Genomic DNA, 27,429 nt, shown 5'->3' on the forward strand with positions numbered 1-27,429 from the left:
ACACACACAGACAGGGAGACGACAAACAGACAGACGACAAACACACCCATGCTCACAGACAGACAGACACACACAGACAGACACACACAGCGACGGGCAGGCAGGCAGGCAGACGACACAAACACACACACAGACAGACACACACAGACAGACAGACAGGCAGGCAGGCGACACACACACAGACATGCAGCACAGCACATCCCACTCTCGCGATTTCCCAACGGGAAATTGTCTAGTGTTTCTATTACAACTCCCTCTGTCTAACTTTCGGTACTTAACTCATCCCGCACCGTTCAGCGCACACAAACAAAAAATATATCACCGCGTGCGGCTCGATCTGACTCGGTATGCTATTATTTTTATCTTCCAAAAATTAATTTTTCGCGTCGTAAGACGCGAAAACCTTTTCCATAAGCAATGAATGGGATGAGGTCAAAAAACTTGCAAATCTTCCACCTCCTTCAAACATCTCCCGCTCTGCCCCACATTGACCTACAAACTCCATTCCAACTTTAAAACGTAGCCACGGGTCTTGTCTATGTAAGTTGTATTTGAAGTTTTTTCGCACGATGTTTCGTTTTTGACCTATGACCCTTGGTGAGCGGTGAGCGATTTTGGAAGAAATCTGGAGTTTATAATGGGTGTGTATTGCGGAATGTTCGTGCAGAGCCTGCTGACAGAGTGAGGGGAGACTCTGAAAAACTCTCACAACTTTTGTCTTTCTCTGATGACCGCAGCCACAAATTTCACAGTAGGACAGTAATTTTTTCACCAAAATGTAGCCACACTTGTCTTCTTTCTCAAAATGTGTCAACTTTTTCTGTGGGATTTACGGTTTTTCATTTATCTGCCTCTGACTGACAAGAGTAGCTGTCAACTGCTCCATTTACTCCAATGTTAATCGGGAGGAGGATTTTTCAGGATTTTTCCAAACTGCACCTGTTTTTAACTCGCTCCCATTACCACATTTTAGAAGCTAGGACCACAAAAAATTCTGGCTGTGTTCTTTAAGGCCTTTCTGGCTTGATGGTGAAGAAATTTTGCCGATATCATGTTTGGTTTTGAAGATATAGCCCTCTTTTCACGTCCTACATGTGAGCAGAATTCACTCTCAAATCAGCTGTCACCTGTGCTCACAGGCTGCTGGAAAACCATCACCGTGGCAACCCAGCTCAACTGGGCCCACAGACAGAGTGAATGGGATTTTCAAAACACAAACAGACTCACACAGGCACGCACACACACACACACACACACACACACACAGACTGTCTGTGTCTGTCTGTCTGTCTGTCTCACTGACTGACTGAAACACAGAGACAGACAAACACAGAGACAGACAGACAGATAACACACACACAGACAGGGAGACGACAAACAGACAGACGACAAACACACCCATGCTCACAGACAGACAGACACACACAGACACACACAGAGACAGACAGACAGATAACACACACAGACACACACACACACACACAGACAGGCAGACGACAAACAGACAGACAGACGACAAACACACCCATGCACACAGACAGACACACACAGACACACACACAGACAGATGACACACATGCACACACACACACAGTATCTCAACATTTCAACTATACTTAATGATTATCTTTTCATTCATTCAAGCCAGGAACTCACACAGAGACAGACAGACGACAGACACACACAGAGACAGACAGACGACAGACACACACAGAGACAGACAGACAGACAGACAGACAGACAGATGACACACACACAGACAGACACACAGATGACAGACACATATGCACACACAGACAGGCAGACACACAGATGACAGACACACACAGACAGATGACAGACAAACACAGAGACAGACAGACAGATAACACACACACAGACAGGGAGACGACAAACAGACAGACGACAAACACACCCATGCTCACAGACAGACAGACACACACAGACACAGACAGACACACACAGACAGACACACACAGCGACGGGCAGGCAGGCAGGCAGACGACACAAACACACACACAGACAGACACACACAGCGACGGGCCCAAGCGCACATCCCACTCTCGCGATTTCCCAACGGGAAATTGTCTAGTTAGTGGGATGTGCTCGCACAGCCCACTATGGACACCTCTATAGCAAAGCTATAGGTGTCCATAGTGGGCTGTGCGAAGCACAGCCCACTATTGTTATTCCCCGGGCCTTTTTTTATTATTATTCTTCTTCCGCCGTTTTTCGGCGCGTAACTCGCCCCGCAGCTTTGAGCGCACAAAAACAAAAAATATACCAAAAAAGCGCCTCAATCGGGGCATTATTGCTATTATTTTTATCTTCCAAAAGTTAATTTTTCGCGTCGTAAGACGCGAAAAACTGAAGAAAATTTCCCATAAGAATGAATGGGAGGAGGAAAAAAAAACCTCGCAAATCTTCCACCTCCTTCAAACATCTCCCGCTCTGCCCCACATTGACCTAGAAACTCCATTCCAACTTTAAAACGTAGCCACGGGTCTTGTCTATGTAAGTTGTATTTGAAGTTTTTTCGCACGATGTTTCGTTTTTGACCTATGACCCTTGAAATACGGTGAGCGATTTTGGAAGAAATCTGGAGTTTATAATGGGTGTGTATTGCGGAATGTTCGTGCAGAGCCTGCTGACAGAGTGGGGGGAGACTCAGAAAAACTCTCACAACTTTTGTCTTTCTCTGATGACTACAGCCACAAATTTCACAGTAGGACAGTAATTTTTTCACCAAAATGTAGCCACACTTGTCTTCTTTCTCACAATGTGTCAACTTTTTCTGTGGGATTTACGGTTTTTCCTTTATCTGCCTCTGACCGACAAGAGTAGCTGTCAACTGCTCCATTTACTCCAATGTTAATCGGGAGGAGGATTTTTCAGGATTTTCCAAACTGCACCTGTTTTTAACTCGCTCTTATTACCACATTTTAGAAGCTAGGACCACAAAAAATTCTGGCTGTGTTCTTTAAGGCCTTTCTGGCTTGATGGTGAAGAAATTTTGCCGATATCATGTTTGGTTTTGAAGATATAGCCCTCTTTTCACGTCCTACATGTGAGCAGAATTCACTCTCAAATCAGCTGTCAGCTGTGCTCACAGGCTGCTGGACAACCATCACCGTGGCAACCCAGCTCAACTGGGCCCACAGACAGAGTGAATGGCATTTTCAAAACACAAACAGACTCACACAGGCACGCACACACACACACACAGGGACGCACACACACACACACACACACACACACAGACAGATGACAGACACATACACAGAGACAGACAGACAGATAACACACACACAGACAGGGAGACGACAAACAGACAGACGACAAACACACCCATGCTCACAGACAGACAGACACACACAGACACACACAGAGACAGACAGACAGATAACACACACACACACAGACACACACACACACACACAGACAGGCAGACGACAAACAGACAGACAGACGACAAACACACCCATGCACACAGACAGACACACACAGACACACACACAGACAGATGACACACATGCACACACACACACAGTATCTCAACATTTCAACTATACTTAATGATTATCTTTTCATTCATTCAAGCCAGGAACTCACACAGAGACAGACAGACGACAGACACACACAGAGACAGACAGACGACAGACACACACAGAGACAGACAGACAGACAGACAGACAGACAGATGACACACAGACAGGCAGACACACAGATGACAGACACACACAGACAGATGACAGACAAACACAGAGACAGACACACAGATAACACACACACAGACAGGGAGACGACAAACAGACAGACGACAAACACACCCATGCTCACAGACAGACACACACAGACACACACAGACACACACACAGAGACAGACAGACAGATAACACACACACACACAGACACACACACACACAGAGACAGGCAGACGACAAACAGACAGACAGACGACAAACACACCCATGCACACAGACAGACACACACACAGACACACCCATGCACACAGACAGACACACACAGACACACACAGACAGGCAGACGACAAACAGACAGACAGACGACAAACACACCCATGCACACAGACAGACACACACAGACACACACACAGACAGATGACACACATGCACACACACATACAGACACACAGATGACAGACACATGCACACACACACACACACAGTATCTCAACATTTCAACTATACTTAATGATTATCTTTTCATTCATTCAAGCCAGGAACTCACACAGAGACAGACAGACGACAGACACACACAGAGACAGACAGACAGACAGACACACATATGCACACACAGACAGGCAGACACACAGATGACAGACACACACAGACAGATGACAGACACACACAGAGACAGACACACACAGACAGACAGACAGGCAGGCAGGCGACACACACACAGACATGCAGCACAGCACATCCCACTCTCGCGATTTCCCAACGGGAAATTGTCTAGTTAGTGGGATGTGCTCGCACAGCCCACTATGGACACCTCTATAGCAAAGCTATAGGTGTCCATAGTGGGCTGTGCGAAGCACAGCCCACTACTGTTATTCCCCGCGCCTCTTTTTTATTATTCTTCCTCCCTGTTTTTCGGCACCTAACTCACCCCGCAGCTTTGAGCGCACACAAACAAAAAATATACAAAAAATGCGCCTCGATCGGGGGATGGGTGCTATTATTTTTATCTTCCAAAAGTTAATTTTTCGCGTCGTAAGACGCGAAAAACTAAGGAAAATTTCCCATAAGGAATGAATGGGAGGAGGAAAAAAAAAACCTCGCAAATCTTCCACCTCCTTCAAACATCTCCCGCTCTGTCCCACATTCACCTAGAAACTCCATTCCAACTTTAAAACGTAGCCACGGGTCTTGTCTATGTAAGTTGTATTTGAAGTTTTTTCGCACGATGTTTCGTTTTTGACCTATGACCCTTGGTGAGCGGTGAGAAATTTGGAAGAAATCTGGAGTTTATAATGGGTGTGTATTGCGGAATGTTCGTGCAGAGCCTGCTGACAGAGTGGGGGGAGACTCAGAAAAACTCTCACAACTTTTGTCTTTCTCTGATGACCACAGCCACAAAATTTCACAGTAGGACAGTAATTTCTTCACCAAAATGTAGCCACACTTGTCTTCTTTCTCACAATGTGTCAACTTTTTCTGTGGGATTTACGGTTTTTCCTTTATCTGCCCCCTAACCGACAAGAGTAGCTCTCAACTGCTCCATTTACTCCAATGTTAATCGGGAGGAGGATTTTTCAGGATTTTCCAAACTGCACCTGTTTTAACTCGCTCTTATTACCACATTTTAGAAGCTAGGACCACAAAAAATTCTGGCTGTGTTCTTTAAGGCCTTTCTGGCTTGATGGTGAAGAAATTTTGCTGATATCATGTTTGGTTTTGAAGATATAGCAGTAGTTTGAAGTCCTGCTTCTGAGCCAAAAGTCACTCTCAGATCAGCTCTGTCACAGACCGCAGCTGTGGTCACAGGCCGTTGCTAGGGCTTCCCGACAACCACTGCCATAGCAACCGAGATCAACTGGGCCAGCAGAGACACACAATTCATATTCACTCTGTCTAACTTTCGGCGCTTAACTCGTGCCGCACCGTTGAGCCCACACAAACAAAAAGTATATCAACACGTGCGGCTCGATCGGACGAGGTGTGCTATTACTTATTTTCTCCAGAATATTAATTTTTCGCGTCGTGAGACGCGAAAACCTTTTCCATAAGCAATGAATGGGATGAGGTCAAAAAACTTGCAAATCTTCCACCTCCTTCAAACATCTCCCGCTCTGCCCCACATTCACCTACAAACTCCATTCCAACTTTAAAACGTAGCCACGGGTCTTGTCTATGTAAGTTGTATTTGAAGTTTTTTCGCACGATGTTTCGTTTTTGACCTATGACCCTTGGTGAGCGGTGAGCGATTTTGGAAGAAATCTGGAGTTTATAATGGGTGTGTATTGCGGAATGTTCGTGCAGAGCCTGCTGACAGAGTGCGGGGAGACTCAGAAAAACTCTCACAACTTTTGTCTTTCTCTGATGACCACAGCCACAAATTTCACAGTAGGACAGTAATTTCTTCACCAAAATGTAGCCACACTTGTCTTCTTTCTCACAATGTGTCAACTTTTTCTGTGGGATTTACGGTTTTTCCTTTATCTGCCTCTGACCGACAAGAGTACCTGTCAACTGCTCCATTTACTCCAATGTTAATCGGGAGGAGGATTTTTCAGGATTTTTCCAAACTGCACCTGTTTTTAACTCGCTCCCATTACCACATTTTAGAAGCTAGGACCACAAAAAATTCTGGCTGTGTTCTTTAAGGCCTTTCTGGCTTGATGGTGAAGAAATTTTGCCGATATCATGTTTGGTTTTGAAGATATAGCCCTCTTTTCACGTCCTACATGTGAGCAGAATTCACTCTCAAATCAGCTGTCAGCTGTGCTGACAGGCTGCTGGACAACCATCACCGTGGCAACCCAGCTCAACTGGGCCCACAGACAGAGTGAATGGGATTTTCAAAACACAAACAGACTCACACAGGCACGCACACACACACACACACACACACACACACACACACACACACACACACACAGACTGTCTGTGTCTGTCTGTCTGTCTGTCTCACTGACTGACTGAAACACAGAGACAGACACATACACAGAGACAGACAGACAGATAACACACACACAGACAGGGAGACGACAAACAGACAGACGACAAACACACCCATGCTCACAGACAGACAGACACACACAGACACAGACAGACACACACAGACACACACAGAGACAGACAGACAGATAACACACACAGACACACACACACACACACAGACAGGCAGACGACAAACAGACAGACAGACGACAAACACACCCATGCACACAGACAGACACACACAGACACACACACAGACAGATGACACACATGCACACACACATACAGACACACAGATGACAGACACATGCACACACACACACACACAGTATCTCAACATTTCAACTATACTTAATGATTATCTTTTCATTCATTCAAGCCAGGAACTCACACAGAGACAGACAGACGACAGACACACACAGAGACAGACAGACGACAGACACACACACAGACAGACAGACAGACAGACAGCCAGACAGATGACACACACACAGACAGACACACAGATGACAGACACACACAGAGACAGACACACACAGACAGACAGACAGGCAGGCAGGCGACACACACACAGACATGCAGCACAGCACATCCCACTCTCGCGATTTCCCAACGGGAAATTGTCTAGTTAGTGGGATGTGCTCGCACAGCCCACTATGGACACCTCTATAGCAAAGCTATAGGTGTCCATAGTGGGCTGTGCGAAGCACAGCCCACTATTGTTATTCCCCGCGCCTCTTTTTTATTATTATTATTATTCTTCCTCCCCGCCCTCGCCCCGAAAACGGCCTTGCGGCCATTCATTTTTCGTCCCGACGTTCGGCGCGTAACTCCGCCCGCAGCTTTGATCGCACACAAACAAAAAATATACCAGAAAAGCGCCTCGATCGGGAGATGGGTGCTATTATTTTTATCCTCCAAAAGTTAATTTTTCGCGTCGTAAGACGCGAAAAACTGAAAAAAATTTCCCATAAGAATGAATGGGAGGAGGAAAAAAAAACCTCGCAAATCTTCCACCTCCTTCAAACATCTCCCGCTCTGCCCCACATTCACCTAGAAACTCCATTCGAACTTTAAAACGTAGCCACGGGTCTTGTCTATGTAAGTTGTATTTGAAGTTTTTTCGCACGATGTTTCGTTTTTGACCTATGACCCTTGGTGAGAGGTGAGAAATTTTGGAAGAAATCTGGAGTTTATAATGGGTGTGTATTGCGGAATGTTCGTGCAGAGCCTGCTGACAGAGTGCGGGGAGACTCAGAAAAACTCTCACAACTTTTGTCTTTCTCTGATGACCACAGCCACAAATTTCACAGTAGGACAGTAATTTCTTCACCAAAATGTAGCCACACTTGTCTTCTTTCTCACAATGTGTCAACTTTTTCTGTGGGATTTACGGTTTTTCATTTATCTGCCTCTGACCGACAAGAGTAGCTGTCAACTGCTCCATTTACTCCAATGTTAATCGGGAGGAGGATTTTTCAGGATTTTCCAAACTGCACCTGTTTTGAACTCGCTCTTATTACCACATTTTAGAAGCTATGACCACAAAAAATTATGGCTGTGTTCTTTAAGGCCTTTCTGGCTTGATGGTGAAGAAATTTTGCTGATATCATGTTTGGTTTTGAAGATATAGCAGTAGTTTGAAGTCCTGCTTCTGAGCCAAAAGTCACTCTCAGATCAGCTCTGTCACAGACCGCAGCTGTGGTCACAGGCCGTTGCTAGGGCTTCCCGACAACCACTGCCATAGCAACCGAGATCAACTGGGCCAGCAGAGACACACAATTCATATTCACTCTGTCTAACTTTCGGCGCTTAACTCACCCCGCACCGTTCAGAGCACACAAACAAAAAATATATCACCACGTGCGGCTCGATCTGACTCGGTATGCTATTACTTTTATCTTCCAAAAATTAATTTTTCGCGTCGTGAGACGCGAAAACCTTTTCCATAAGCAATGAATGGGATGAGGTCAAAAAACTTGCAAATCTTCCACCTCCTTCAAACATCTCCCGCTCTGCCCCACATTGACCTACAAACTCCATTCCAACTTTAAAACGTAGCCACGGGTCTTGTCTATGTAAGTTGTATTTGAAGTTTTTTCGCACGATGTTTCGTTTTTGACCTATGACCCTTGGTGAGCGGTGAGCGATTTTGGAAGAAATCTGGAGTTTATAATGGGTGTGTATTGCGGAATGTTCGTGCAGAGCCTGCTGACAGAGTGAGGGGAGACTCTGAAAAACTCTCACAACTTTTGTCTTTCTCTGATGACCGCAGCCACAAATTTCACAGTAGGACAGTAATTTTTTCACCAAAATGTAGCCACACTTGTCTTCTTTCTCAAAATGTGTCAACTTTTTCTGTGGGATTTACGGTTTTTCATTTATCTGCCTCTGACTGACAAGAGTAGCTGTCAACTGCTCCATTTACTCCAATGTTAATCGGGAGGAGGATTTTGCAGGATTTTTCCAAACTGCACCTGTTTTGAACTCGCTCCTATTACCACATTTTAGAAGCTAGGACCACAAAAAATTCTGGCTGTGTTCTTTAAGGCCTTTCTGGCTTGATGGTGAAGAAATTTTGCCGATATCATGTTTGCTTTTGAAGATATAGCCCTCTTTTCACGTCCTACATGTGAGCAGAATTCACTCTCAAATCAGCTGTCAGCTGTGCTCACAGGCTGCTGGACAACCATCACCGTGGCAACCCAGCTCAACTGGGCCCACAGACAGAGTGAATGGGATTTTCAAAACACAAACAGACTCACACAGGCACGCACACACAGACACACGCACACACACACACACAGACTGTCTGTGTCTGTCTGTCTGTCTGTCTCACTGACTGACTGAAACACAGAGACAGACACATACACAGAGACAGACAGACAGATAACACACACACAGACAGGGAGACGACAAACACACCCATGCTCACAGACAGACAGACACACACAGAGACAGACAGACAGACAGACAGACAGATGACACACACACAGACAGACACACAGATGACAGACACATATGCACACACAGACAGGCAGACACACAGATGACACACACACACAGACAGATGACAGACACACACAGAGACAGACACACACAGACAGACAGACAGGCAGGCAGGCAGACGACACAAACACACACAGAGACAGGCAGGCAGGCAGGCAGACGACACACACACACACACAGACAGACACACACACACAGACATGCAGCACAGCACATCCCACTCTCGCGATTTCCCAACGGGAAATTGTCTAGTTAGTGGGATGTGCTCGCACAGCCCACTATGGACACCTCTATAGCAAAGCTATAGGTGTCCATAGTGGGCTGTGCGAAGCACAGCCCACTATTGTTATTCCCCGGGCCTCTTTTTTATTATTATTCTTCCTCCCCGCCCTCGCCCCGAAAACGGCCTTGCGGCCATTCATTTTTCGTCCCGACGTTCGGCGCGTAACTCCGCCCGCAGCTTTGATCGCAGCCAAACAAAAAATATACCAGAAAAGCGCCTCGATCGGGTGACGCGTGCTATTATTTTTATCTTCCAAAAGTTAATTTTTCGCGTCGTAAGACGCGAAAAACTGAAAAAAATTTCCCATAAGAATGAATGGGAGGAGGAAAAAAAAACCTCGCAAATCTTCCACCTCCTTCAAACATCTCCCGCTCTGCCCCACATTCACCTAGAAACTCCATTCGAACTTTAAAACGTAGCCACGGGTCTTGTCTATGTAAGTTGTATTTGAAGTTTTTTCGCACGATGTTTCGTTTTTGACCTATGACCCTTGGTGAGCGGTGAGCGAAATCTGGAGTTTATAATGGGTGTGTATTGCGGAATGTTCGTGCAGAGCCTGCTGACAGAGTGGGGGGAGACTCAGAAAAACTCTCACAACTTTTGTCTTTCTCTGATGACTACAGCCACAAATTTCACAGTAGGACAGTAATTTTTTCACCAAAATGTAGCCACACTTGTCTTCTTTCTCACAATGTGTCAACTTTTTCTGTGGGATTTACGGTTTTTCCTTTATCTGCCTCTGACCGACAAGAGTAGCTGTCAACTGCTCCATTTACTCCAATGTTAATCGGGAGGAGGATTTTTCAGGATTTTCCAAACTGCACCTGTTTTTAACTCGCTCTTATTACCACATTTTAGAAGCTAGGACCACAAAAAATTCTGGCTGTGTTCTTTAAGGCCTTTCTGGCTTGATGGTGAAGAAATTTTGCCGATATCATGTTTGGTTTTGAAGATATAGCCCTCTTTTCACGTCCTACATGTGAGCAGAATTCACTCTCAAATCAGCTGTCAGCTGTGCTCACAGGCTGCTGGACAACCATCACCGTGGCAACCCAGCTCAACTGGGCCCACAGACAGAGTGAATGGCATTTTCAAAACACAAACAGACTCACACAGGCACGCACACACACACACACAGGCACGCACACACACACACACACACACACACACAGACAGATGACAGACAAACACAGAGACAGACAGACAGATAACACACACACAGACAGGGAGACGACAAACAGACAGACGACAAACACACCCATGCTCACAGACAGACAGACACACACAGACACACACAGAGACAGACAGACAGATAACACACACACACACAGACACACACACACACACACAGACAGGCAGACGACAAACAGACAGACAGACGACAAACACACCCATGCACACAGACAGACACACACAGACACACACACAGACAGATGACACACATGCACACACACACACAGTATCTCAACATTTCAACTATACTTAATGATTATCTTTTCATTCATTCAAGCCAGGAACTCACACAGAGACAGACAGACGACAGACACACACAGAGACAGACAGACGACAGACACACACAGAGACAGACAGACAGACAGACAGACAGACAGATGACACACAGACAGGCAGACACACAGATGACAGACACACACAGACAGATGACAGACAAACACAGAGACAGACACACAGATAACACACACACAGACAGGGAGACGACAAACAGACAGACGACAAACACACCCATGCTCACAGACAGACACACACAGACACACACAGACACACACACAGAGACAGACAGACAGATAACACACACACACACAGACACACACACACACAGAGACAGGCAGACGACAAACAGACAGACAGACGACAAACACACCCATGCACACAGACAGACACACACACAGACACACCCATGCACACAGACAGACACACACAGACACACACACAGATGACAGACACATATGCACACACAGACAGGCAGACACACAGATGACAGACTCACACAGGCACGCACACACACACACACGCACACGCACACACACAGACTGTCTGTCTGTCTGTCTGTCTCACTGACTGACTGAAACACAGAGACAGACACATACACAGACTGACGCGACAACCTGCAAAAACTTTCCCATAATTTACACACACACACACACACACACACACAGACAGATGACAGACACATATGCACACACACACACACACACACACACACACAGGACAGACACACAGATGACAGACACACAGATGACAGACACATGCACAGACAGACAGACAGATGACAGACACATATGCACACACAGACAGGCAGACACACAGATGACAGACACACACAGACAGATGACAGACAAACACAGAGACAGACAGACAGACAGACAGACAGACAGACAGACAGATGACACACACACAGACACACACACAGATGACAGACACATATGCACACACAGACAGGCAGACACACAGATGACAGACACACACAGACAGATGACAGACAGATAACACACACACAGACAGGGAGACGACAAACAGACAGACGACAAACACACCCATGCTCACAGACAGACAGACACACACAGACACAGACAGACACACACAGACAGACACACACAGCGACGGGCCCAAGCGCACATCCCACTCTCGCGATTTCCCAACGGGAAATTGTCTAGTGTTTCTATTACAACTCCCTCTGTCTAACTTTCGGTACTTAACTCATCCCGCACCGTTCAGCGCACACAAACAAAAAATATATCACCACGTGCGGCTCGATCTGACTCGGTATGCTATTACTTTTATCTTCCAAAAATTAATTTTTCGCGTCGTAAGACGCGAAAACCTTTTCCATAAGCAATGAATGGGATGAGGTCAAAAAACTTGCAAATCTTCCACCTCCTTCAAACATCTCCCGCTCTGCCCCACATTGACCTACAAACTCCATTCCAACTTTAAAACGTAGCCACGGGTCTTGTCTATGTAAGTTGTATTTGAAGTTTTTTCGCACAATGTTTCGTTTTTGACCTATGACCCTTGGTGAGCGGTGAGCGATTTTGGAAGAAATCTGGAGTTTATAATGGGTGTGTATTGCGGAATGTTCGTGCAGAGCCTGCTGACAGAGTGAGGGGAGACTCTGAAAAACTCTCACAACTTTTGTCTTTCTCTGATGACCGCAGCCACAAATTTCACAGTAGGACAGTAATTTTTTCACCAAAATGTAGCCACACTTGTCTTCTTTCTCAAAATGTGTCAACTTTTTCTGTGGGACTTACGGTTTTTCATTTATCTGCCTCTGACTGACAAGAGTAGCTGTCAACTGCTCCATTTACTCCAATGTTAATCGGGAGGAGGATTTTGCAGGATTTTTCCAAACTGCACCTGTTTTTAACTCGCTCCTATTACCACATTTTAGAAGCTAGGACCACAAAAAATTCTGGCTGTGTTCTTTAAGGCCTTTCTGGCTTGATGGTGAAGAAATTTTGCCGATATCATGTTTGGTTTTGAAGATATAGCCCTCTTTTCACGTCCTACATGTGAGCAGAATTCACTCTCAAATCAGCTGTCAGCTGTGCTGACAGGCTGCTGGACAACCATCACCGTGGCAACCCAGCTCAGCTGGGCCCACAGACAGAGTGAATGGGATTTTCAAAACACAAACAGACTCACACAGGCACGCACACACACACACACACACACACACAGACTGTCTGTGTCTGTCTGTCTGTCTGTCTCACTGACTGACTGAAACACAGAGACAGACAAACACAGAGACAGACAGACAGATAACACACACACAGACAGGGAGACGACAAACAGACAGACGACAAACACACCCATGCTCACAGACAGACAGACACACACAGACACACACAGAGACAGACAGACAGATAACACACACAGACACACACACACACACACAGACAGGCAGACGACAAACAGACAGACAGACGACAAACACACCCATGCACACAGACAGACACACACAGACACACACACAGACAGATGACACACATGCACACACACACACAGTATCTCAACATTTCAACTATACTTAATGATTATCTTTTCATTCATTCAAGCCAGGAACTCACACAGAGACAGACAGACGACAGACACACACAGAGACAGACAGACGACAGACACACACAGAGACAGACAGACAGACAGACAGACAGACAGATGACACACACACAGACAGACACACAGATGACAGACACATATGCACACACAGACAGGCAGACACACAGATGACAGACACACACAGACAGATGACAGACAAACACAGAGACAGACAGACAGATAACACACACACAGACAGGGAGACGACAAACAGACAGACGACAAACACACCCATGCTCACAGACAGACAGACACACACAGACAGACACACACAGCGACGGGCAGGCAGGCAGGCAGACGACACAAACACACACACAGACAGACACACACAGCGACGGGCCCAAGCGCACATCCCACTCTCGCGATTTCCCAACGGGAAATTGTCTAGTGTTTCTATTACAACTCCGTCTGTCTAACTTTCGGTACTTAACTCATCCCGCACCGTTCAGCGCACACAAACAAAAAATATATCACCGCGTGCGGCTCGATCTGACTCGGTATGCTATTATTTTTATCTTCCAAAAATTAATTTTTCGCGTCGTAAGACGCGAAAACCTTTTCCATAAGCAATGAATGGGATGAGGTCAAAAAACTTGCAAATCTTCCACCTCCTTCAAACATCTCCCGCTCTGCCCCACATTGACCTACAAACTCCATTCCAACTTTAAAACGTAGCCACGGGTCTTGTCTATGTAAGTTGTATTTGAAGTTTTTTCGCACAATGTTTCGTTTTTGACCTATGACCCTTGGTGAGCGGTGAGCGATTTTGGAAGAAATCTGGAGTTTATAATGGGTGTGTATTGCGGAATGTTCGTGCAGAGCCTGCTGACAGAGTGGGGGGAGACTCTGAAAAACTCTCACAACTTTTGTCTTTCTCTGATGACCGCAGCCACAAATTTCACAGTAGGACAGTAATTTTTTCACCAAAATGTAGCCACACTTGTCTTCTTTCTCAAAATGTGTCAACTTTTTCTTTGGGACTTACGGTTTTTCATTTATCTGCCTCTGACTGACAAGAGTAGCTGTCAACTGCTCCATTTACTCCAATGTTAATCGGGAGGAGGATTTTGCAGGATTTTTCCAAACTGCACCTGTTTTTAACTCGCTCCTATTACCACATTTTAGAAGCTAGGACCACAAAAAATTCTGGCTGTGTTCTTTAAGGCCTTTCTGGCTTGATGGTGAAGAAATTTTGCCGATATCATGTTTGGTTTTGAAGATATAGCCCTCTTTTCACGTCCTACATGTGAGCAGAATTCACTCTCAAATCAGCTGTCACCTGTGCTCACAGGCTGCTGGAAAACCATCACCGTGGCAACCCAGCTCAACTGGGCCCACAGACAGAGTGAATGGGATTTTCAAAACACAAACAGACTCACACAGGCACGCACACACACACACACACACACACAGAGAGACTGTCTGTGTCTGTCTGTCTGTCTGTCTCACTGACTGACTGAAACACAGAGACAGACAAACACAGAGACAGACAGACAGATAACACACACACAGACAGGGAGACGACAAACAGACAGACGACAAACACACCCATGCTCACAGACAGACAGACACACACAGACACACACAGAGACAGACAGACAGATAACACACACAGACACACACACACACACACAGACAGGCAGACGACAAACAGACAGACAGACGACAAACACACCCATGCACACAGACAGACACACCCATGCACACACACAGACAGATGACACACATGCACACACACACACAGTATCTCAACATTTCAACTATACTTAATGATTATCTTTTCATTCATTCAAGCCAGGAACTCACACAGAGACAGACAGACGACAGACACACACAGAGACAGACAGACGACAGACACACACAGAGACAGACAGACAGACAGACAGACAGATGACACACACACAGACAGACACACAGATGACAGACACATATGCACACACAGACAGGCAGACACACAGATGACAGACACACACAGACAGATGACAGACAAACACAGAGACAGACAGACAGATAACACACACACAGACAGGGAGACGACAAACAGACAGACGACAAACACACCCATGCTCACAGACAGACAGACACACACAGACAGACACACACAGCGACGGGCAGGCAGGCAGGCAGACGACACAAACACACACACAGACAGACACACACAGCGACGGGCCCAAGCGCACATCCCACTCTCGCGATTTCCCAACGGGAAATTGTCTAGTTAGTGGGATGTGCTCGCACAGCCCACTATGGACACCTCTATAGCAAAGCTATAGGTGTCCATAGTGGGCTGTGCGAAGCACAGCCCACTATTGTTATTCCCCGGGCCTCTTTTTATTATTCTTCCTCCCTGTTTTTCGGCGCGTAACTCACCCCGCAGCTTTGAGCGCACACACACAAAAAATATACCAAAGAAGCGCCTCGATCGGGTGATGTGTGCTATTATTTTTATCTTCCAAAAGTTAATTTTTCGCGTCGTAAGACGCGAAAAACTAAGGAAAATTTCCCATAAGGAATGAATGGGACGACGAAAAAAAACTCAAAAAATCTCAACAAATCGGCGACGTTTTTCAAACATCTCCCGCTCTGGCCTACATTCACCTAGAAACTCCATTCGAACTTTAAAACGTAGCCACGGGTCTTGTCTATGTAAGTTGTATTTGAAGTTTTTTCGCACGATGTTTCGTTTTTGACCTATGACCCTTGGTGAGCGGTGAGCAATTTTGGAAGAAATCTGGAGTTTATAATGGGTGTGTATTGCGGAATGTTCGTGCAGAGCCTGCTGACAGAGTGCGGGGAGACTCAGAAAAACTCTCACAACTTTTGTCTTTCTCTGATGACCACAGCCACAAATTTCACAGTAGGACAGTAATTTCTTCACCAAAATGTAGCCACACTTGTCTTCTTTCTCACAATGTGTCAACTTTTTCTGTGGGATTTACGGTTTTTCCTTTATCTGCCTCTGACCGACAAGAGTACCTGTCAACTGCTCCATTTACTCCAATGTTAATCGGGAGGAGGATTTTTCAGGATTTTCCAAACTGCACCTGTTTTGAACTCGCTCCTATTACCACATTTTAGAAGCTAGGACCACAAAAAATTCTGGCTGTGTTCTTTAAGGCCTTTCTGGCTTGATGGTGAAGAAATTTTGCCGATATCATGTTTGGTTTTGAAGATATAGCCCTCTTTTCACGTCCTACATGTGAGCAGAATTCACTCTCAAATCAGCTGTCAGCTGTGCTCACAGGCTGCTGGACAACCATCACCGTGGCAACCCAGCTCAACTGGGCCCACAGACAGAGTGAATGGCATTTTCAAAACACAAACAGACTCACACAGGCACGCACAAACAGACTCACACAGGCACGCACACACACACACACACACACACACAGACTGTCTGTGTCTGTCTGTCTGTCTGTCTCACTGACTGACTGAAACACAGAGACAGACAAACACAGAGACAGACAGACAGATAACACACACACAGACAGGGAGACGACAAACAGACAGACGACAAACACACCCATGCTCACAGACAGACAGACACACACAGACACACACAGAGACAGACAGACAGATAACACACACACACACAGACACACACACACACACACAGACAGGCAGACGACAAACAGACAGACAGACGACAAACACACCCATGCACACAGACAGACACACACAGACACACACACACAGACAGATGACACACATGCACACACACACACAGTATCTCAACATTTCAACTATACTTAATGATTATCTTTTCATTCATTCAAGCCAGGAACTCACACAGAGACAGACAGACGACAGACACACACAGAGACAGACAGACGACAGACACACACAGAGACAGACAGACAGACAGACAGACAGACAGATGACACACACACAGACAGACACACAGATGACAGACACATATGCACACACAGACAGGCAGACACACAGATGACAGACACACACAGACAGATGACAGACAAACACAGAGACAGACAGACAGATAACACACACACAGACAGGGAGACGACAAACAGACAGACGACAAACACACCCATGCTCACAGACAGACAGACACACACAGACAGACACACACAGCGACGGGCAGGCAGGCAGGCAGACGACACAAACACACACACAGACAGACACACACAGCGACGGGCCCAAGCGCACATCCCACTCTCGCGATTTCCCAACGGGAAATTGTCTAGTTAGTGGGATGTGCTCGCACAGCCCACTATGGACACCTCTATAGCAAAGCTATAGGTGTCCATAGTGGGCTGTGCGAAGCACAGCCCACTATTGTTATTCCCCGGGCCTTTTTTTATTATTATTCTTCTTCCGCCGTTTTTCGGCGCGTAACTCGCCCCGCAGCTTTGAGCGCACAAAAACAAAAAATATACCAAAAAAGCGCCTCAATCGGGGCATTATTGCTATTATTTTTATCTTCCAAAAGTTAATTTTTCGCGTCGTAAGACGCGAAAAACTGAAGAAAATTTCCCATAAGAATGAATGGGAGGAGGAAAAAAAAACCTCGCAAATCTTCCACCTCCTTCAAACATCTCCCGCTCTGCCCCACATTGACCTAGAAACTCCATTCCAACTTTAAAACGTAGCCACGGGTCTTGTCTATGTAAGTTGTATTTGAAGTTTTTTCGCACGATGTTTCGTTTTTGACCTATGACCCTTGAAATACGGTGAGCGATTTTGGAAGAAATCTGGAGTTTATAATGGGTGTGTATTGCGGAATGTTCGTGCAGAGCCTGCTGACAGAGTGGGGGGAGACTCAGAAAAACTCTCACAACTTTTGTCTTTCTCTGATGACTACAGCCACAAATTTCACAGTAGGACAGTAATTTTTTCACCAAAATGTAGCCACACTTGTCTTCTTTCTCACAATGTGTCAACTTTTTCTGTGGGATTTACGGTTTTTCCTTTATCTGCCTCTGACCGACAAGAGTAGCTGTCAACTGCTCCATTTACTCCAATGTTAATCGGGAGGAGGATTTTTCAGGATTTTCCAAACTGCACCTGTTTTTAACTCGCTCTTATTACCACATTTTAGAAGCTAGGACCACAAAAAATTCTGGCTGTGTTCTTTAAGGCCTTTCTGGCTTGATGGTGAAGAAATTTTGCCGATATCATGTTTGGTTTTGAAGATATAGCCCTCTTTTCACGTCCTACATGTGAGCAGAATTCACTCTCAAATCAGCTGTCAGCTGTGCTCACAGGCTGCTGGACAACCATCACCGTGGCAACCCAGCTCAACTGGGCCCACAGACAGAGTGAATGGCATTTTCAAAACACAAACAGACTCACACAGGCACGCACACACACACACACAGGGACGCACACACACACACACACACACACACACAGACAGATGACAGACACATACACAGAGACAGACAGACAGATAACACACACACAGACAGGGAGACGACAAACAGACAGACGACAAACACACCCATGCTCACAGACAGACAGACACACACAGACACACACAGAGACAGACAGACAGATAACACACACACACACAGACACACACACACACACACAGACAGGCAGACGACAAACAGACAGACAGACGACAAACACACCCATGCACACAGACAGACACACACAGACACACACACAGACAGATGACACACATGCACACACACACACAGTATCTCAACATTTCAACTATACTTAATGATTATCTTTTCATTCATTCAAGCCAGGAACTCACACAGAGACAGACAGACGACAGACACACACAGAGACAGACAGACGACAGACACACACAGAGACAGACAGACAGACAGACAGACAGACAGATGACACACAGACAGGCAGACACACAGATGACAGACACACACAGACAGATGACAGACAAACACAGAGACAGACACACAGATAACACACACACAGACAGGGAGACGACAAACAGACAGACGACAAACACACCCATGCTCACAGACAGACACACACAGACACACACAGACACACACACAGAGACAGACAGACAGATAACACACACACACACAGACACACACACACACAGAGACAGGCAGACGACAAACAGACAGACAGACGACAAACACACCCATGCACACAGACAGACACACACACAGACACACCCATGCACACAGACAGACACACACAGACACACACAGACAGGCAGACGACAAACAGACAGACAGACGACAAACACACCCATGCACACAGACAGACACACACAGACACACACACAGACAGATGACACACATGCACACACACATACAGACACACAGATGACAGACACATGCACACACACACACACACAGTATCTCAACATTTCAACTATACTTAATGATTATCTTTTCATTCATTCAAGCCAGGAACTCACACAGAGACAGACAGACGACAGACACACACAGAGACAGACAGACAGACAGACACACATATGCACACACAGACAGGCAGACACACAGATGACAGACACACACAGACAGATGACAGACACACACAGAGACAGACACACACAGACAGACAGACAGGCAGGCAGGCGACACACACACAGACATGCAGCACAGCACATCCCACTCTCGCGATTTCCCAACGGGAAATTGTCTAGTGTTTCTATTACAACTCCCTCTGTCTAACTTTCGGTACTTAACTCATCCCGCACCGTTCAGCGCACACAAACAAAAAATATATCACCGCGTGCGGCTCGATCTGACTCGGTATGCTATTATTTTTATCTTCCAAAAATTAATTTTTCGCGTCGTAAGACGCGAAAACCTTTTCCATAAGCAATGAATGGGATGAGGTCAAAAAACTTGCAAATCTTCCACCTCCTTCAAACATCTCCCGCTCTGCCCCACATTGACCTACAAACTCCATTCCAACTTTAAAACGTAGCCACGGGTCTTGTCTATGTAAGTTGTATTTGAAGTTTTTTCGCACGATGTTTCGTTTTTGACCTATGACCCTTGGTGAGCGGTGAGCGATTTTGGAAGAAATCTGGAGTTTATAATGGGTGTGTATTGCGGAATGTTCGTGCAGAGCCTGCTGACAGAGTGGGGGGAGACTCTGAAAAACTCTCACAACTTTTGTCTTTCTCTGATGACTACAGCCACAAATTTCACAGTAGGACAGTAATTTCTTCACCAAAATGTAGCCACACTTGTCTTCTTTCTCACAATGTGTCAACTTTTTCTGTGGGATTTACGGTTTTTCCTTTATCTGCCTCTGACCGACAAGAGTACCTGTCAACTGCTCCATTTACTCCAATGTTAATCGGGAGGAGGATTTTTCAGGATTTTTCCAAACTGCACCTGTTTTTAACTCGCTCCCATTACCACATTTTAGAAGCTAGGACCACAAAAAATTCTGGCTGTGTTCTTTAAGGCCTTTCTGGCTTGATGGTGAAGAAATTTTGCCGATATCATGTTTGGTTTTGAAGATATAGCCCTCTTTTCACGTCCTACATGTGAGCAGAATTCACTCTCAAATCAGCTGTCACCTGTGCTCACAGGCTGCTGGAAAACCATCACCGTGGCAACCCAGCTCAACTGGGCCCACAGACAGAGTGAATGGGATTTTCAAAACACAAACAGACTCACACAGGCACGCACACACACACACACACACACACACACACACACACACACACACACAGACTGTCTGTGTCTGTCTGTCTGTCTCACTGACTGACTGAAACACAGAGACAGACACATACACAGAGACAGACAGACAGATAACACACACACAGACAGGGAGACGACAAACACACAGACGACAAACACACCCATGCTCTCAGACAGACAGACACACACAGACACACACAGAGACAGACAGACAGATAACACACACACACACAGACAGGCAGACGACAAACAGACAGACAGACGACAAACACACCCATGCACACAGACAGACACACACAGACACACACACAGACAGATGACACACATGCACACACACATACAGACACACAGATGACAGACACATGCACACACACACACACACAGTATCTCAACATTTCAACTATACTTAATGATTATCTTTTCATTCATTCAAGCCAGGAACTCACACAGAGACAGACAGACGACAGACACACACAGAGACAGACAGACGACAGACACACACAGAGACAGACAGACAGACAGACAGACAGATGACACACACACAGACAGACACACAGATGACAGACACATATGCACACACAGACAGGCAGACACACACACACACACAGACAGATGACAGACAAACACAGAGACAGACAGACAGATAACACACACACAGACAGGAGACGACAAACAGACAGACGACAAACACACCCATGCTCACAGACAGACAGACACACACAGAGACAGACAGACAGATAACACACACACACACAGACACACACACACACACAGACAGGCAGACGACAAACAGACAGACAGACGACAAACACACCCATGCACACAGACAGACACACACAGACACACACACAGACAGATGACACACATGCACACACACACACAGACACACAGATGACAGACACATGCACACACCACACAGACAGACGACAGACACACACAGAGACACAGACAGACAGACAGACAGACACACAGACAGACAGACAGACAGATGACAGACACACACAGACAGATGACAGACACACACAGAGACAGACACACACAGACAGACAGACAGGCAGGCAGGCAGACGACACAAACACACACAGAGACAGGCAGGCAGGCAGGCAGACGACACAAACACACACAGAGACAGACACATACACAGAGACAGACAGACAGATAACACACACACAGGACAGACAGACGACAAACACACCCATGCTCACAGACAGACAGACACACACAGACACAGACAGACACACACAGACAGACACACACAGCGACGGGCCCAAGCGCACATCCCACTCTCGCGATTTCCAACGGGAAATTGTCTAGTTAGTGGATGTGCTCGCACAGCCCACTATGGACACCTCTATAGCAAAGCTATAGGTGTCCATAGTGGGCTGTGCGAAGCACAGCCCACTATTGTTATTCCCCGCGCCTTTTTTTAGTGGATGTGCTCGCACAGCCCACTATGGACACCTCTATAGCAAAGCTATAGGTGTCCATAGTGGGCTGTGCGAAGCACAGCCACTATTGTTATTCCCCGGGCCTCTTTTTTATTATTATTCTTCTTCCGCCGTTTTTTCGGCGCGTAACTCGCCCCGCAGCTTTGAGCGCACAAAAACAAAAAATATACAAAAAAGCGCCTCAATCGGGCATTATTGCTATTATTTTATCTTCCAAAAGTCAGTTTTTCGCGTCGTAAGACGCGAAAAACTGAAGAAAATTTCCCATAAGAATGAATGGGAGGAGGAAAAAAAAACCTCGCAAATCTTCCACCTCCTTCAAACATCTCCCGCTCTGGCCTACATTCACCTAGAAACTCCATTCGAACTTTAAAACGTAGCCACGGGTCTTGTCTATGTAAGTTGTATTTGAAGTTTTTTCGCACGATGTTTCGTTTTTGACCTATGACCCTTGGTGAGAGGTGAGAAATTTTGGAAGAAATCTGGAGTTTATAATGGGTGTGTATTGCGGAATGTTCGTGCAGAGCCTGCTGACAGAGTGCGGGGAGACTCAGAAAAACTCTCACAACTTTTGTCTTTCTCTGATGACCACAGCCACAAATTTCACAGTAGGACAGTAATTTCTTCACCAAAATGTAGCCACACTTGTCTTCTTTCTCACAATGTGTCAACTTTTTCTGTGGGATTTACGGTTTTTCATTTATCTGCCTCTGACCGACAAGAGTAGCTGTCAACTGCTCCATTTACTCCAATGTTAATCGGGAGGAGGATTTTTCAGGATTTTCCAAACTGCACCTGTTTTGAACTCGCTCTTATTACCACATTTTAGAAGCTAGGACCACAAAAAATTATGGCTGTGTTCTTTAAGGCCTTTCTGGCTTGATGGTGAAGAAATTTTGCTGATATCATGTTTGGTTTTGAAGATATAGCAGTAGTTTGAAGTCCTGCTTCTGAGCCAAAAGTCACTCTCAGATCAGCTCTGTCACAGACCGCAGCTGTGGTCACAGGCCGTTGCTAGGGCTTCCCGACAACCACTGCCATAGCAACCGAGATCAACTGGGCCAGCAGAGACACACAATTCATATTCACTCTGTCTAACTTTCGGCGCTTAACTCACCCCGCACCGTTCAGCGCACACAAACAAAAAATATATCACCACGTGCGGCTCGATCTGACTCGGTATGCTATTACTTTTATCTTCCAAAAATTAATTTTTCGCGTCGTAAGACGCGAAAACCTTTTCCATAAGCAATGAATGGGATGAGGTCAAAAAACTTGCAAATCTTCCACCTCCTTCAAACATCTCCCGCTCTGCCCCACATTGACCTACAAACTCCATTCCAACTTTAAAACGTAGCCACGGGTCTTGTCTATGTAAGTTGTATTTGAAGTTTTTTCGCACGATGTTTCGTTCTTGACCTATGACCCTTGGTGAGCGGTGAGCAATTTTGGAAGAAATCTGGAGTTTATAATGGGTGTGTATTGCGGAATGTTCGTGCAGAGCCTGCTGACAGAGTGGGGGGAGACTCTGAAAAACTCTCACAACTTTTGTCTTTCTCTGATGACCGCAGCCACAAATTTCACAGTAGGACAGTAATTTTTTCACCAAAATGTAGCCACACTTGTCTTCTTTCTCAAAATGTGTCAACTTTTTCTGTGGGACTTACGGTTTTTCATTTATCTGCCTCTGACTGACAAGAGTAGCTGTCAACTGCTCCATTTACTCCAATGTTAATCGGGAGGAGGATTTTGCAGGATTTTTCCAAACTGCACCTGTTTTTAACTCGCTCCTATTACCACATTTTAGAAGCTAGGACCACAAAAAATTCTGGCTGTGTTCTTTAAGGCCTTTCTGGCTTGATGGTGAAGAAATTTTGCCGATATCATGTTTGGTTTTGAAGATATAGCCCTCTTTTCACGTCCTACATGTGAGGCAGAATTCACTCTCAAATCAGCTGTCAGCTGTGCTCACAGGCTGCTGGAAAACCATCACCGTGGCAACCCAGCTCAACTGGGCCCACAGACAGAGTGAATGGGATTTTCAAAACACAAACAGACTCACACAGGCACGCACACACACACACACACACACACACAGAGACTGTCTGTGTCTGTCTGTCTGTCTGTCTCACTGACTGACTGAAACACAGAGACAGACACATACACAGAGACAGACAGACAGATAACACACACACAGACAGGGAGACGACAAACACACCCATGCTCACAGACAGACAGACACACACAGAGACAGACAGACAGACAGACAGACAGACAGACAGACAGATGACACACACACAGACAGACACACAGATGACAGACACATATGCACACACAGACAGGCAGACACATAGATGACACACACACACAGACAGATGACAGACACACACAGAGACAGACACACACAGACAGACAGACAGGCAGGCAGGCAGACGACACAAACACACACAGAGACAGGCAGGCAGGCAGGCAGACGACACACACACACACACAGACAGACACACACACACAGACATGCAGCACAGCACATCCCACTCTCGCGATTTCCCAACGGGAAATTGTCTAGTTAGTGGGATGTGCTCGCACGCCCACTATGGACACCTCTATAGCAAAGCTATAGGTGTCCATAGTGGGCTGTGCGAAGCACAGCCCACTACTGTTATTCCCCGCGCCTCTTTTTTATTATTCTTCCTCCCGCTCTTTTTTTGGCACTTAACTCACCCCGCAGCTTTGAGCGCACACAAACAAAAAATATATCAAAAAATGCGCCTCGATCGGACTCGGTATGCTATTATTTTTATCTTCCAAAAGTTAATTTTTCGCGTCGTAAGACGCGAAAAACGAAAAAAATTTCCCATAAGGAATGAATGGGACGACGAAAAAAAACTCAAAAAATCTCAACAAATCGGCGACGTTTTTCAAACATCTCCCGCTCTGGCCTACATTCACCTAGAAACTCCATTCGAACTTTAAAACGTAGCCACGGGTCTTGTCTATGTAACTTGTATTTGAAGTTTTTTCGCACGATGTTTCGTTTTTGACCTATGACCCTTGGTGAGCGGTGAGCGATTTTGGAAGAAATCTGGAGTTTATAATGGGTGTGTATTGCGGAATGTTCGTGCAGAGCCTGCTGACAGAGTGGGGGGAGACTCAGAAAAACTCTCACAACTTTTGTCTTCCTCTGATGACCACAGCCACAAATTTCACAGTAGGACAGTAATTTCTTCACCAAAATGTAGCCACACTTGTCTTCTTTCTCACAATGTGTCAACTTTTTCTGTGGGATTTACGGTTTTTCCTTTATCTGCCTCTGACCGACAAGAGTACCTGTCAACTGCTCCATTTACTCCAATGTTAATCGGGAGGAGGATTTTTCAGGATTTTCCAAACTGCACCTGTTTTGAACTCGCTCCTATTACCACATTTTAGAAGCTAGGACCACAAAAAATTCTGGCTGTGTTCTTTAAGGCCTTTCTGGCTTGATGGTGAAGAAATTTTGCCGATATCATGTTTGGTTTTGAAGATATAGCCCTCTTTTCACGTCCTACATGTGAGCAGAATTCACTCTCAAATCAGCTGTCACCTGTGCTCACAGGCTGCTGGACAACCATCACCGTGGCAACCCAGCTCAACTGGGCCCACAGACAGAGTGAATGGGATTTTCAAAACACAAACAGACTCACACAGGCACGCACACACACACACACACACACACACACACAGACAGATGACAGACAAACACAGAGACAGACAGACAGATAACACACACACAGACAGGGAGACGACAAACAGACAGACGACAAACACACCCATGCTCACAGACAGACAGACACACACAGACACACACAGAGACAGACAGACAGATAACACACACAGACACACACACACACACACAGACAGGCAGACGACAAACAGACAGACAGACGACAAACACACCCATGCACACAGACAGACACACACAGACACACACACAGACAGATGACACACATGCACACACACACACAGTATCTCAACATTTCAACTATACTTAATGATTATCTTTTCATTCATTCAAGCCAGGAACTCACACAGAGACAGACAGACGACAGACACACACAGAGACAGACAGACGACAGACACACACAGAGACAGACAGACAGACAGACAGACAGACAGATGACACACACACAGACAGACACACAGATGACAGACACATATGCACACACAGACAGGCAGACACACAGATGACAGACACACACAGACAGATGACAGACAAACACAGAGACAGACAGACAGATAAC

Source organism: Pagrus major, chromosome 4 (assembly GCF_040436345.1).
Source record: "Pagrus major chromosome 4, Pma_NU_1.0".
In the NCBI taxonomy this organism is placed as follows: domain Eukaryota; kingdom Metazoa; phylum Chordata; class Actinopteri; order Spariformes; family Sparidae; genus Pagrus; species Pagrus major.